Source organism: Tenebrio molitor, chromosome 8 (assembly GCF_963966145.1).
Source record: "Tenebrio molitor chromosome 8, icTenMoli1.1, whole genome shotgun sequence".
Taxonomy (NCBI): domain Eukaryota; kingdom Metazoa; phylum Arthropoda; class Insecta; order Coleoptera; family Tenebrionidae; genus Tenebrio; species Tenebrio molitor.
This window is the reverse complement of record NC_091053.1, coordinates 13,916,689-13,930,036: the sequence shown is the minus strand read 5'-3', so window position 1 is coordinate 13,930,036 and position 13,348 is coordinate 13,916,689.

Genomic DNA, 13,348 nt, shown 5'->3' with positions numbered 1-13,348 from the left:
TTGCACAAAAGCAAAAGCAAAAATTAAAGACCGAAATAAAATGAACGACAACTTTAACAAATCATGCGATAAAAAATTCTTGCCAACATTCAAAAGAAAAAGAAAAAATGTGGTGCAATTGAAATTTGAAAAATCTTTAAAAAATGTATTGTACAAACTTGTCAATGGGTTTTTCTGCTTTTGATTTTGATATTTTGACGCTAACGATAATTTTTGGTTGATATTGAATCCAGAAAATTGCTAAAATCCACAAGAGAAGTAGAAATAAGATTTTATGATGAAATTTTTTTAAATATAAAAACAGTTTTTTTATTATTTTTTATCAAACGCGTTTTTGTAACAGCAAACTGTTCGTATCTAATCAGGTTATAAATTATGCGCAAGTTTTAGCATTCATTCACAAAAAAATTCATGTGTCAGACTCGCTTCTTTTGATCTTTTTCTTCAAATCTTCCTTACGTCTGACATTAGAGTGGTGCGATTTTCCTGTTTGCACCAATTAGAATCGCAAAGGTCGTACTCTCTGAAATTGTAGATATTAAATGTTATTAACATTTAATTAACATTAATTGTTCTATTTGTTTACAAATACATACACGTGTCAACTTTTATCTAATAATTGTTCTTTTGATTTTTCATATTTTTATCGCTTCATTATATTAAATAATTTATGAACATTATAATCCGTTATGAGTTGCATCCTGAATATCGAGAACGAGAACGAATTAACTGCTGCAAAACTGAAGTTGATTGCGTTTCGCGAAGAAGAAGGTTATAGAAATCTGAGACAAGTGAAAAACGTTACATTTGGTTCAGAAGCATTAATACTTTAGTAATTCTATCTACTGTAGACAAGTTGAAGATGTTTTTGGCAATTTCAAAATGACCTAAAGCAATTTGCAAAAGTAAAAACGTTCACAATTAGAGATCATTATTTTTATGTTTCAGAAATATTACACGAATGTGTCAAGTACTTGTTTTTACTTAGATATACCTATTGAGCAAGACTCTAAATATTTCAGTTATTGAAAATTAAAAATTATAAATAATTCCACTAGAAATGACATTTACGTCAGATGGAAATGGCAACATGGCATGACGTCAAATCTTGCGAAGTTTTTACAGAAATGGAAATTTTGGCATAGCGGACAATTCGCATAATAAAAAATAACGAAGCGAGAAAACAATGAAAGTGAATCTAACAGGGGGAAAGAAAACATTTTCAAGTGTTTAGTTTCTGAACGTGACGTTGCCAAACTTCACTTTGTCCACCACAAGTAATTAATAATAATTTAAAATCGATAATCATGCAAAAGTGAAGGGTAAAGTGAATTGTTTGTTAATTTTTACATGATTTTCAAGATTTAAATGAAATAATTTTCACTTTCTGAAATTTTTGTCTTGGGTTTATTGACATTATGTAATTTCATTAAAATATAAGGTTCAGAGAGACCCAATGAGTTATAACTAAACTCTGTCCACTCATAGATTGCTTGACATAAATGTTACTAAAAATGTTCACTGTACGCTACAACAAATAGATCCGGCACGAAATTTACAAAAATTGAAAGAGCAGGTTTACACGTGATGTTTTATTATTATTCTGCATGTTTGCACTTCGGAAAGACGAAAGAAAACTTCAGTATAGTAGGAGTAATGTATTAGGTTTTATTAATACAGGGCATTTCACGAGTGATAATGTGCCCCACGGAATTAAAAATGCAACCCACAATACATTTTCGAATTTCCGAAAAAAGCTGGCTACTGAAATTAAAATATCCAACTTTTTTCGGAAATGGCTAAACACAAATTTTGTAATGTCACTTAAAGTGTTCATTATGCTAGATTCTTGAGGCACGCACTCACTTCACAAATTCAAAAAAATCAACAAAAAATCGCAACGGAACAGGTCAAAACAGCAACACGATCAAAATTAATAACTTTTAAAACCAGAAAAACGCAAAATAAAGCTCAAAAAATGAAAAATCGCAAATCTAAAAGATTGACACTTGACAGTACCATTGCCATCTCGAACTCCAGACCTTAAGCCAGACAGCGTGTGACGTCACGAGAAAGGCCAAACGTCAAAATTTGACATTTGTTTACATTTTCAGAAAGTATCAAATAAGGTGTTTTAATCATTCTTATGGAAAATTGTGAGATAAGCAAAAGCTTTGTGGCAAGTGTACCTATATAATAGTTTCAGTTGATACCAGGATATTTACTGTTCATCGAACGTCGCAAGAGACGTTGAAACCTGGGAAGTATTTTTATACCCTATCAACATTTTCGTGATTACAAGTCGTTGTAAGGGCAATTTAGTTGAAGCTATATTTGCTACACATACAATTAAGATGTAAGAAGCATTTGTTGTGATTTGGTGTTATTTAAATGATTCACAAAGTAAAAATTACGCAAAAACAATAAATACACAAACTTAACCTCACTTGTAAATGACAATTTTCGCGTCATTAATGGCATTTTACTCCACGAGGCAGTCATGTAAAGCCTAAACACATCGTTCTACTAAAAAAAAAGAGTGATAACCAAAAATGTTACTGTTTTTATTAAATTCTGGAAGTTTAATGCGTTTTTTGATAACGCCTTTACTGTGACGTCACGATCAAAAACAATTGCTGCCTTAAGGCTTTGTGTTCTAGATGGCAATGACAGTACTGACAATTTCAAATTTGAAATGTCATATAATTTATTTTTCGCCTGGGTTTCATAACAACCAATGAGAATCAGTGGCGCGAATGTTTGAAGATATTACCAACACAATCTATGATACTTTGTTAATATTTTAATGTTATGGTTTGGGGATTTTTTATCTAAGGATATTTAAAAAACTGCATTCTATCAGTGGACGTAGTCTACTAACTTTACTCATTTAGATGTCATACTTAATTAAACAATTGTTTGAAGCATTGGACATGCTGTATAACAACCAAAATTTAAATTTTATCTTCAGATATATTTGATGATCTATTAAATTCTTCAAAATCTTCTCATTACTACACTTAGCAACAAATTTTTGAAGCACTTTTTGACCTCTTTTGAAACCCATCAATTTCGACACTCTTATCATTAGCTAATTCTCTCAACTACCACTTTATTGAACGAAATCTCGAATTGTTTAATTAATTATTTTTAACAACGAATCGGTGTTTTGCTGTACTGGATCAAAACAATAATATGTGATGTTGCACAAATGGTGACCAAAAAACTACGTCAATATTTTCATGTTGGCTAATCTTAATTAATCGTCGCTCTTTATGATATTTTATTGCAAAATTTCACTTAGCTGTGTAAATTCGAACCTGCACCGAAGCCAACACAGTTGTTTTGTCTCCATTGTGGTCGCCGATAAATTATCTCAAGTGAGGTAAGCAGAAATGCTTCTACGAAGAAAAAAAGCTTGTCTGCACGTGGCTGAAAGTTGTCAAGTAGGTAGCTTGCAAAGGGGGGAAAGAATTAAGATAATTATAGATCGAGGAGGCCAGTCTGGCCATACCTGTAATCATTGGTAAATTTGTTTTGAAAGCGCTTTGAGCAATTTAAAAATTGTTTCAACGAAACTCCAGTTGTCGAGGTGGACCTAGTTTATGGCAAAAATAATTCCAAGTTAATAATAACTGATGCTCCACTTAAGAATGCAACATCTTTACGTAACTCTTTAATTTTTCGTTTTCAACAAAACATTATTTGTTGCCATGTCTGCAGGTTTCACAATTTTTGTTTTGCCTTTTCGAGGCATAATCTTCATGGTGTTTCACTGAAATTCGGTTTTTTCTGACCTTTATCCACGATATCGATTGGTAAAATCCTGTTTCTACGAGGTTTAATCGTCGGGTGATTGCATGGTGATGTATTTGTTACTAATTGTGCAATGCGACACAGATATTTGTTTTTTTTATTAGCAACAAATTTTCTGGTTAAATTGATAATTCATTTGAATGATCAAAATAGCGACGGGCTCGATGATATGAGCAATTGTGAAGCCCATGTTGCAACTTAAAAAAAAACAAAAAATTTATTGTTATTTTGTGCAATGTAATCTTACACAGTATCGTGCCAGAGATATATTTGTTATTAATAAAATTAGATAGATACTTAGTTTTCAGCAATACGAGAAGATTCCCCTGAAACAGTTTGAAAAGTTTGTGTTGAAAGATATTCTGAAGAATCGCAGACACACTAAAAAGTTCAATTGAGAACAGAGTTGTCAAGAAATTTGATCTCAATGAATATTTCGAGTTTAAACTTAAAGTTAAGAATATGTAGTCAAACGAAGAGTTTGCTTTGGCGCAAAGATACCTAGATTAGATTAATTTGTGTTTTAGAAAAACGAAATGAAAACGCGTTCTCAAAGAGAGGCAAACAGAGTGCAAAGGGAAAGAACTCTCGGCAAAAATTTGGGAGCCGCTGGTACATACAATCGTACTAAATCAACCAGTGGCGTAGATAGCTTTTTGCTTTGGGGGGGGTCCACATACTTTTGTATTAGGTACAGTTGCGGACACGGAATTTTAGACGTCAAATTTATGTCAATTCAAAAAGTGTCAATGTAAGCCACGCTTTATTGTCATTATGATTGACGTTTGAAACTATTTGACATTAGAAAGTTTTTCGCATCATCATTACAAAAATCGAAAGTGAGGTTAGTTGTACCTAAAGCCAGTTTTACATTTTTATGTCAATCGAATGATAAATCGTCCAAGATTCCGTGTCCGCCATTGCACCTATAAAAATTTGGTTTTTAATGTAGTTTGCTACATACAGCGTGATCAACAATGACTGAGTCTGTTGGCAATGAAACAATTGAAAAATATTGGTGTTTTTCAGTTTCGTAATTGGCACTGACCGGATGTTTTAACTTGACACGACATTAAAAAAAAATTAGGTTATGTCAGGTATGTTTATGCTAATACAAAAATGACCCTTTGATGGTAAAAAAATTGATTTTATCATTTTTCATTAAAATCTTATTTGCTGTGTATAATGTTTTCTTTGTCGTATATTCTTTGGCAAAGAATAACTTAAATAACACTTATCAATAGAATATGATATACCAAATATACCAAAAATTTTTTCTGAGACAATGAATTACTTAAAATTCAAAGTGAGTCGTTTTTTGTGACTGTAAGTGTATATACTGAAAGAGTATTATTCAGTTGTAAAAGTATATGGATGAGCTCTGGGGGGGGTCCGGACCCCCTGGCCCCCCCCCTTATCTACGCCACTGAAATCAACCACATCGACTTCAACACGTCGCTCTTCGACCTCAACAAGATCGACAAAGACTTCCAGAACCAACTGTTGGGAATCTCCGAGTACGAGTACTTCACGAAGAGACAGGTCGAGCGAATCAGCAACAACATTTCCTTCAAGAATGGCTCGCCGGTGGAGTCGGTGAAAGTCCATCAGATCAAAGTCCAAGTGGCCAATCGCTACATCAGCAAGTACAAGTTGAAGGCGATTCCGAAGAATCGGAGATTGGGATGTGTCGCACTTTTTCCAAAGCGACACCATTCATCCCGATGAACGTTTCGAGTGAGGTTCTCGAGGTGAAGATCGGTCAGAGGATTGCGGAGGTGAAGAGTTCGCGGTTTTTCCCAAAGACGGTTTAGACAAGTTTGTATTTTGAGAGAAGCGTGACGCAGTCTAGACGACTGCAATTTCAACACTTAACAACGAATTCCAAAGATACATTTTTTACCGAATTTTCTACTCGAACAATTTTCTGATGATGAAGGTGCCCTTTGTCATCGTCACCATTTTTCAAAAGTGTTAAAAAATCTTTTCGAAAGTATCGACAAAACCTACCAGTGTCAGTGGTTTTCGTACGACGTCTCGACGTCTTGCACGTGTCCCCGAACGTTTTCTGCAACAATAATTTTTTTGATTTTATCTGGAACTTTAACAATATTGGTCCGTATCACGAAACCCTTATTAAATTTAATCATGACTCGAATTTCCTTGGTGACGAATTCATCTCTTTATGGCAGGTTACAATTGCATAAATCTATATCATTTTATGTTTACTTTAATCATGACTCTAGTTAACGGCAACTTTAATAACGGTGTCGTGATACGGCCCATTGTATTTTCGAAATTTTTATAGTTAACTTTTAAACCCGAAAGTTCCTTTTGAATTTTAATCTACCGATCCGGTCGAATCTTTGTTTATAAAGTCTGTTGTACTGTTTATGTGAAATATACAGGTGTCTCTCCTAAGACTTTCGAGCCATATCTCGGTAATTTCCCAACGTATTTTTATGAAATTTAAAGTGCAGATATGTTAGACGGTGAAGTTTCAATAATTAGCAATAACAAAATTACCTCATGTTAAAAAATGTAATTTTAACACGTTTCCTTTATTGAAACATTATTAAAAAATAGGTATCTACAGAAACAATTAACGTAACTCACTCGTCCGATTGGTCCGATTCAACGAAAAAATTAGATTTTGTTGTTAAAAATTTGATCTGAGCATTGCCAAGCAACGCCCCTTAAAATCTGTCAAAAGTGGTCAAGCTTATTAGAAAACTAAAATTGTAGGAACATAAATTTATTGTAAATAGGTACCTACCTACTTGCCAAAAATAGACAACAATGGCAGACCTTTCAATATTGTTGAAAAGGGAAACAAATTTTGCAATAAATAAATAACAATAAACGTCAAATGTCAGCTGCGTTTGTGCGAAGAGGGGTGACCAAAATATGACGATAGTGCGTATCTATTTGTTTCATACGTTTTCAGACGACCACTGTGAAATATGGCACATTTCACACGGTTTTTCCTTAGTGAAAATTTAAAATTGCAAACGATTTCAACACGAACACGAACGAACAGCCTAACCGTGTACAATGAAAAATTTGAGAAATCTGATTGGCCGACAGCTGTGTGTTTTTATATTGTACACGGGCCGATGATTAACGATGTCTATCTCCGCGCATGGAAAATGCTCTGTTATAAAACGGTCTTCATAACCTATCATCATGTTGTATGACATTTAGGCCCGGTTGTACTGGGTGTTTATAAATGTCTGTGATCGCGATTTGCCATGAAATTAGATTCATACACATGGTAACCACTACTGTAAGAGAATTTTAAAAACGCAACAGAAAAACTACCTCTTCCACCCCAAACATGTGGCTCATAAATTATGTTCTGAAAGGTCCTTGACTCGGGGGTGATTTTTAAGAGTTCCACAGGCGAGACAGGGCCAGTGTCGCTTGGCAGCTGCAACCGACGGGCTGTCCAAGGTACGAGTACGAGAGTGACGGCAGGTGAATAATTGTGGCCCGGAAGTGGTGTAGTGAATTAGGCTAGTGATAGCAGGACATAGAGATACAGTTACCAGGTGTGTTGGTAACTGGGTGATAGCAGGTTTGGGCAACCAGGGCTATAAATCAGTACCTTAATGCGTAAAACCTCCCTATACCATGGTATGATTCCTGAGCACCGGATGTCCGGGTGGGGCACCTTTGACTCATGACACGGCTAGGCCGTTGACCGGGCGCGTCTCATCGGGACGGCCGGTGGTGGCAACCAAATGCACCGATCATACGTTGCTGGTCAAAAGGTTATGAGGTCATCCCGGCTCCCAGGTACTGAGGGGGCATAGTGACGTATGGAAGTGGGTTGTAGGCTCATACTCTGGCCGTGGCGGTCTTCCTCTGTGGAGACTGCGGGCGGGCTGTGCACCCCAAACTGCACACGGGGCCGTTACAGGTGCTGCCAGACCATCCAACGCAACCCCGGAATGTAGCGCTCTGAAGACGACGCCAGCGGTTCGAGCCCCTCATCATGTTAGAAGCTAGGGGGAGGAATCCCCTGGGTGAGTCACTGTATTACCTTGATTCGCGACAGATGTGTCAGGTGTTTATCAGTTACATGTTTGTACCGTCCCATTGAGCAAACCTGAGTCCGGACCTGTGCTTTACTTTAGGTGGAGGTGAGCCCGATTGTAGATTATCGTATGACTGTAGCTGAGATTGTCTAATTTAATGTGTACCGATGAGTCTGATCTATTAATTATCAAATATTGAGGGATAACGCCCTTGAGCAAAAACCAAGTCTTACACTACTATAATAAATTTTAGGTTAAGTGTAATCTGACAACATAATTTGTTCGAATTCCATCTTTCACAATCTGTCTACTTGACGTATAATTATTTTGACGTTAGTCAAGTTCACGATTTTGTAGAGAAGTAGCTTTTTTCAAAGGCAACGTGATAACAGACATTTATAAACACGCTGTATAAAGCTTAGTTAACATGTTAACATCGTGTCAGCTAACAACGCGTCAAGTCGGAAATCCGCCCATTTGATTGGTTGATTCAAATAAAATTTTAAATATCCTCCAATCAGATCGTTTGACATTATGTTAACTTTAACAACGACTTGACATCGCTTTATGCAACCGGGCCTAATTGACATTGATTAATTTATTTTTCCGTTGACCGCTTGTTAATTTCAATATTAATGAATTCTTTTGTCTAAATTATAGTGTATTAATGGACCTCATTAATACACTATTTTTCATTAATCAACGATTTTTGAGATTTTGACGTTTTGATGAAATTTTGATTTATAAACAACCTCGAACATGCATTGTTTGCACTTACCAACACTGCAGCAGGTAGTGCAGCAGGGTTTTCTATATTTTATAGCTCCATAACTGCACAATTCAATTACAAATTCACTTTTTCAAAAACCGACATTTTTGGTTATAATTCGCATGTCATATTTTTCAAAGGTAACTAGGTTTCCGTAGCAACCGTGATTTTTACGTGAAATTGAATGTGAATGGAGTTGACGTCTTCTGACACTCTTTGTGGAAAAGCGAATAGAAAGTGTTGAAAAATTTAAAAATGGCCTACCCTGAGGACAAAAAAAGAATGAAGGTATTTAAGGTCTCATCTTTATGGAAAAAGATGAAATTGGTTTTGATTTGGCTTTAATTTCAAAATTTGTCACCAAAAAAAAAAAGTTTGCGGTCAATGAAAAAATGTTGTAATCAACTCTTTTGTTAATGGGCGATTAATAATCTCAACTATTAAAGCCACTCACTCGCTACACTCGTTCGTGCTTTAAACAGTTTCGATTATTAATCGCCTTCATTAACAAACTAGTTTATTAAATAACTATTTTGACACTTTGTTGACGTGGGCATAATCAGGCAGGGAAATTTTTTAATTTGTGAGAATCTAACCAAATTTTGAAACGACATTGACGACCAGAATTTTTTGCTTGCGACAGTAGATCGTAAACAGTAACATAGTTTTCTGTTCATTTCTGCGTAAGGTTTAAACAATATAATTTTCACTTTTTCGAATGTTTATCTTGGGTTTATTGTGGCAAAATTGTATAAAATATGAGGTTTCAGTGAGTCTCAGTGAGTTTCTCAATCAACCATCTATTCAAGAAGCGAACTTTATTGATTTAGTACCCGGAAACTAGACGTCAGATTTGATACAAAAGTTCGTTTGAATGCGTTGAATTGTGCTATACGACATTGATATTTTTATCTTGAGGTAGACCTTTCACGTTTAGTAGAAAGTGTTGGTGCGCGGTTTTTGGTTTTTGGAAAAAAATTGTGATTTTAATATCAGAATGACAGTATTGACAGTTGAAAAATTACTGTCAAAATTGCAAAGATTAAATTTTGTCCGAAGAATCTAGTGTGCTTAAATCTCAGTCACCATTGACATCTGTCAAAAAAACTCATTGTGTAATTTCTTTATTGTTTAAAATAACGTCACAAAAGGTCCTTGAAATCGCGATTTATAATAAATGGATGTGATAAAATAAAGATGCCATAAAATTACTTCATAAATAAGTACCTACGCTGTCTCATTAATTCCCTGATGTAAATAATTAAAATGGTTACATTAAAATCTACTCAGAAACTTAGTTTGCAGATCTATTTTTACATTTAGTAGGAAGTTCTTGAATACCTACTATAAAAGAAAAAAGATTTTTCAATGACAGTGTAATAAAGTGATTTATAATCTGTTTCAAAATCAAAAATCCACCAACACTGCATTCTACCTCGAAAATAGGTACAACCGACAACGTCGCCAACTTTTGTTTTTAGTGTGTTTGTAAATGTCGGAAAAAGTGGGGTTATGAAAGATCACTGCTGACAGTCGTTTTGGTCGTAGTTCATCGTGTTTTTTTAATTCTCATTTTATTATTTCACTCAAAAGGTGTGACATGGCAGCTACCACCTTTTTATTCATAATAATTATTTTGCGTTACGTAATAAATTCAACAGTTCGATGTCAAATTTTGGCGAAACGTTGGGCCAACACAAAAAAATGAAATTTATTCTAGAGATTTCTTTGTTTCTGCCAACATAATTCAACAGGTGGTGGATTTTTGATTTTGAAACAGATTATAAGTATATTTTTGCAACATTTTTTTGGTTAAAACGTCTGTAAATGAGCGAATGATTGGCAGTTTTGAATACGTGAAGCTTCACGTCAGCAAGATCAATAAACATTACACCAACACCAGAAGGTGTAGTGTGTTTTAGTGTGTTAGAACCCTCATAATTTTTTTTTCTACAAACACTGGTAAAAAGTCAATTTTTAACAGGGCGTACATGCATTAAAAATTAAGTTTTTTTTTCTACTAGTGTTAAAAGTAATGACAAGTCGTTGGTCACAATGACGTTTTGACAGAGCACCACAGAAAGACCCATGAATACCAGAATAATAAGCTCTACCTACCTACAATCGGGGGACGGTGTTGAAAATAGGCAACACTCCATGACTCCATGCTCTTCTGCGTCCTGCTTTCAATTATATTTTTAACATAACCTCATTTTTTAAGTATTTTTAATGGTTTTTGTACTGTTTGTAGAAAAAATAGTGGGTAATTGTTCACTTTAACTACTTCTGGAATTTTCGCGTTTTTTCTGGCTAGACAGCCTCAGGGCGTCCTCCTAGATCGTGTCCCACCATTCAAACCTTGTTGTGTTTCAAGGTCGCGTCAAGGTCGCGCCAAGTCTTAGTATAACTAAAGGGTAAGGAAAATTTTCATTTGCACAAGGTTTGACTGGTGGGAAACGATGTAGGAGGACGTCCTGAGACTGTTTAGCCAGAAAAAACGCGAAAATTCCAGAAGTAGTTAAAGTGAACAATTACCAAATAGTATATGATATTCGTGTTAAAAGTGATTTAATTTTGTTCGAAAGGTTTCTCCACTCGCTGCGCTCGTCCCGAAAGCTTCCCTTCTCTCAAAATAAAATCTTACTTTTAACACTTATATCATAAACAACTATTTTATTTAACTAATCCAATATATCATACGGAAAATAACACAAAGCTAAGTTTGTATTGGTTTAAGAGTGGGTTGTAATCTTTGTACATCTCATATTTGCAAATGCAGTGCGAAAGTTGACGAAATTGGCATCCACGGTCTAAGTTGTTCAAAATGCAGTGGTAGATTTTCAAGACACACTGAAATTAATTCCATTATCAACCGGTCTTTGACTTCTATTCATGTTAATTCAACTTTTTAGAACCAAACAGACTGTTTCGGGATGATGAAAAACGCCCAGATGGGATGACTTTATTATAGTAACATGGGTTTAAAGTCAACCTTTGGTTTGGGACGTTACTGTTGTAGATACACTTGCAGACAGTTACGTATTGAAAACATCTGAAGTCTCAGGTTTTGCCGCTGAAATGGCTTGCAAACGCAAATATAGTTCAATTATTTCGTCAAACTACATATTTAAAGGTTTAGCCTTTGAAACCTTAGGCCCTTGGTGCAAAGAAGCCATCGATTTCATTAATGTCATCTGAAACCGACTTATCGCGGAATCAGGCGTTTCAAAATCAAAAAAAATTCTTTTTGAGAGGATTTCCCTTGCCATTCAACGTGGAAACGCTGCAAGCATTCAGGGCACTTTTCCAGATTCCGCATTATTATCGGAAAATTTTGTAGGTATTACTTATAAAACAAAAATGTTATGTACTTAAGTTGATTAATCATTATATTTTGTCTTTTCTGTAAAAAAAAATCTAAGTGAAAAAGAAATGACAAAACAAACTAAATAGGTAGGTAATCTTATTTGTCCTACCAAAAGTTTTCCACGGAACTGTTCTAATGTATGATTGGACTCTTCCAGACTAGCTATGGTAACAATTACAGACATCATACATTTTGTTCTAAATTGTTTATTATTAACAGTGTATATATTTTTTTCTGTCTCACTGCGTTCGGCAGCCAAACTACCAGCCGCAGCACATAAAACTTCATTTTTGCTCCTCATGACATAATATACTATTGTGACAAATAACTAAACATTTAGAAAATAAAAACGACGCCATATTAGGTTATCTGTTCATTAAAACCTGGAGTACCAGTGCATTTAAGACGAAGATTTTCTTCCAGCTAATACCTACATTACTTAGCCTTACTAGCATTACTTATATGAAATATCCAGAGCTGTCAGCAACAAAGTCTTCATTCTGAAGACATTTTGCCAGCTACTGTTTCATCCAACATCCAATGAACCTTTGTTCATCTAAAATGAAAAACTTCGCAACACTGTGTCTCTGGGAAAACAATTTTAAAAGATTATTTAAGAAATATCTCCTCTTCTTCAACTATCAAAAACATCTAGTTTGCTTATGATGACTCTTAAATTTGAATCTTTGTCACAGAATGGAAAATTTGGAAAATGACCACACCATCAGAGACAAAAATGAAGATTTTTCATAAAGATTTGATTTTTACTAATGAAAGAACGATTTAAGTCTTCAAACATTTGTAAACTTGTTAAACCGTTAGAAGATTAAAGAACCTTTGATCACTCAAAAAAATCTTCTAAGAACAACGCACAAAAACTTGTAGTATTTTTCTATTATAATAAGTACTCCAATTTTAGTTTTTGGAACGTCTCAGATTATTTTTAGTAAATTTACAAACATTCAAGTTGTCGACAATGAAATAAGCCTGTGATAAAACTTTCCAGACCACAACAACTTCTAGAATTTATTTAAAAATACCACAACACCCAGGAACTACTTCCACTCTTATCTACAACTATACATTTTTTCGTTACACAATTCTCGCAACTCGTCATCACCTTCATTCATTACAAGCTATTTACACAACACTCCACACCCGAGCTGCACGCACCGATATCTCAGATAGCTACAGGATCTATTGATAACCCCATCTTAGAAACACGACAACAAACCAGAAAAAACGTTCTAGTAGAGCACGTTTCCGTTCAGCACTCATCCACATCCAGCGCACCCAGAATCTGCATTATCTCTTAGGTCAAGGAGGCTTCTGGTTGGGGCGTGACGAAAGAAAGTG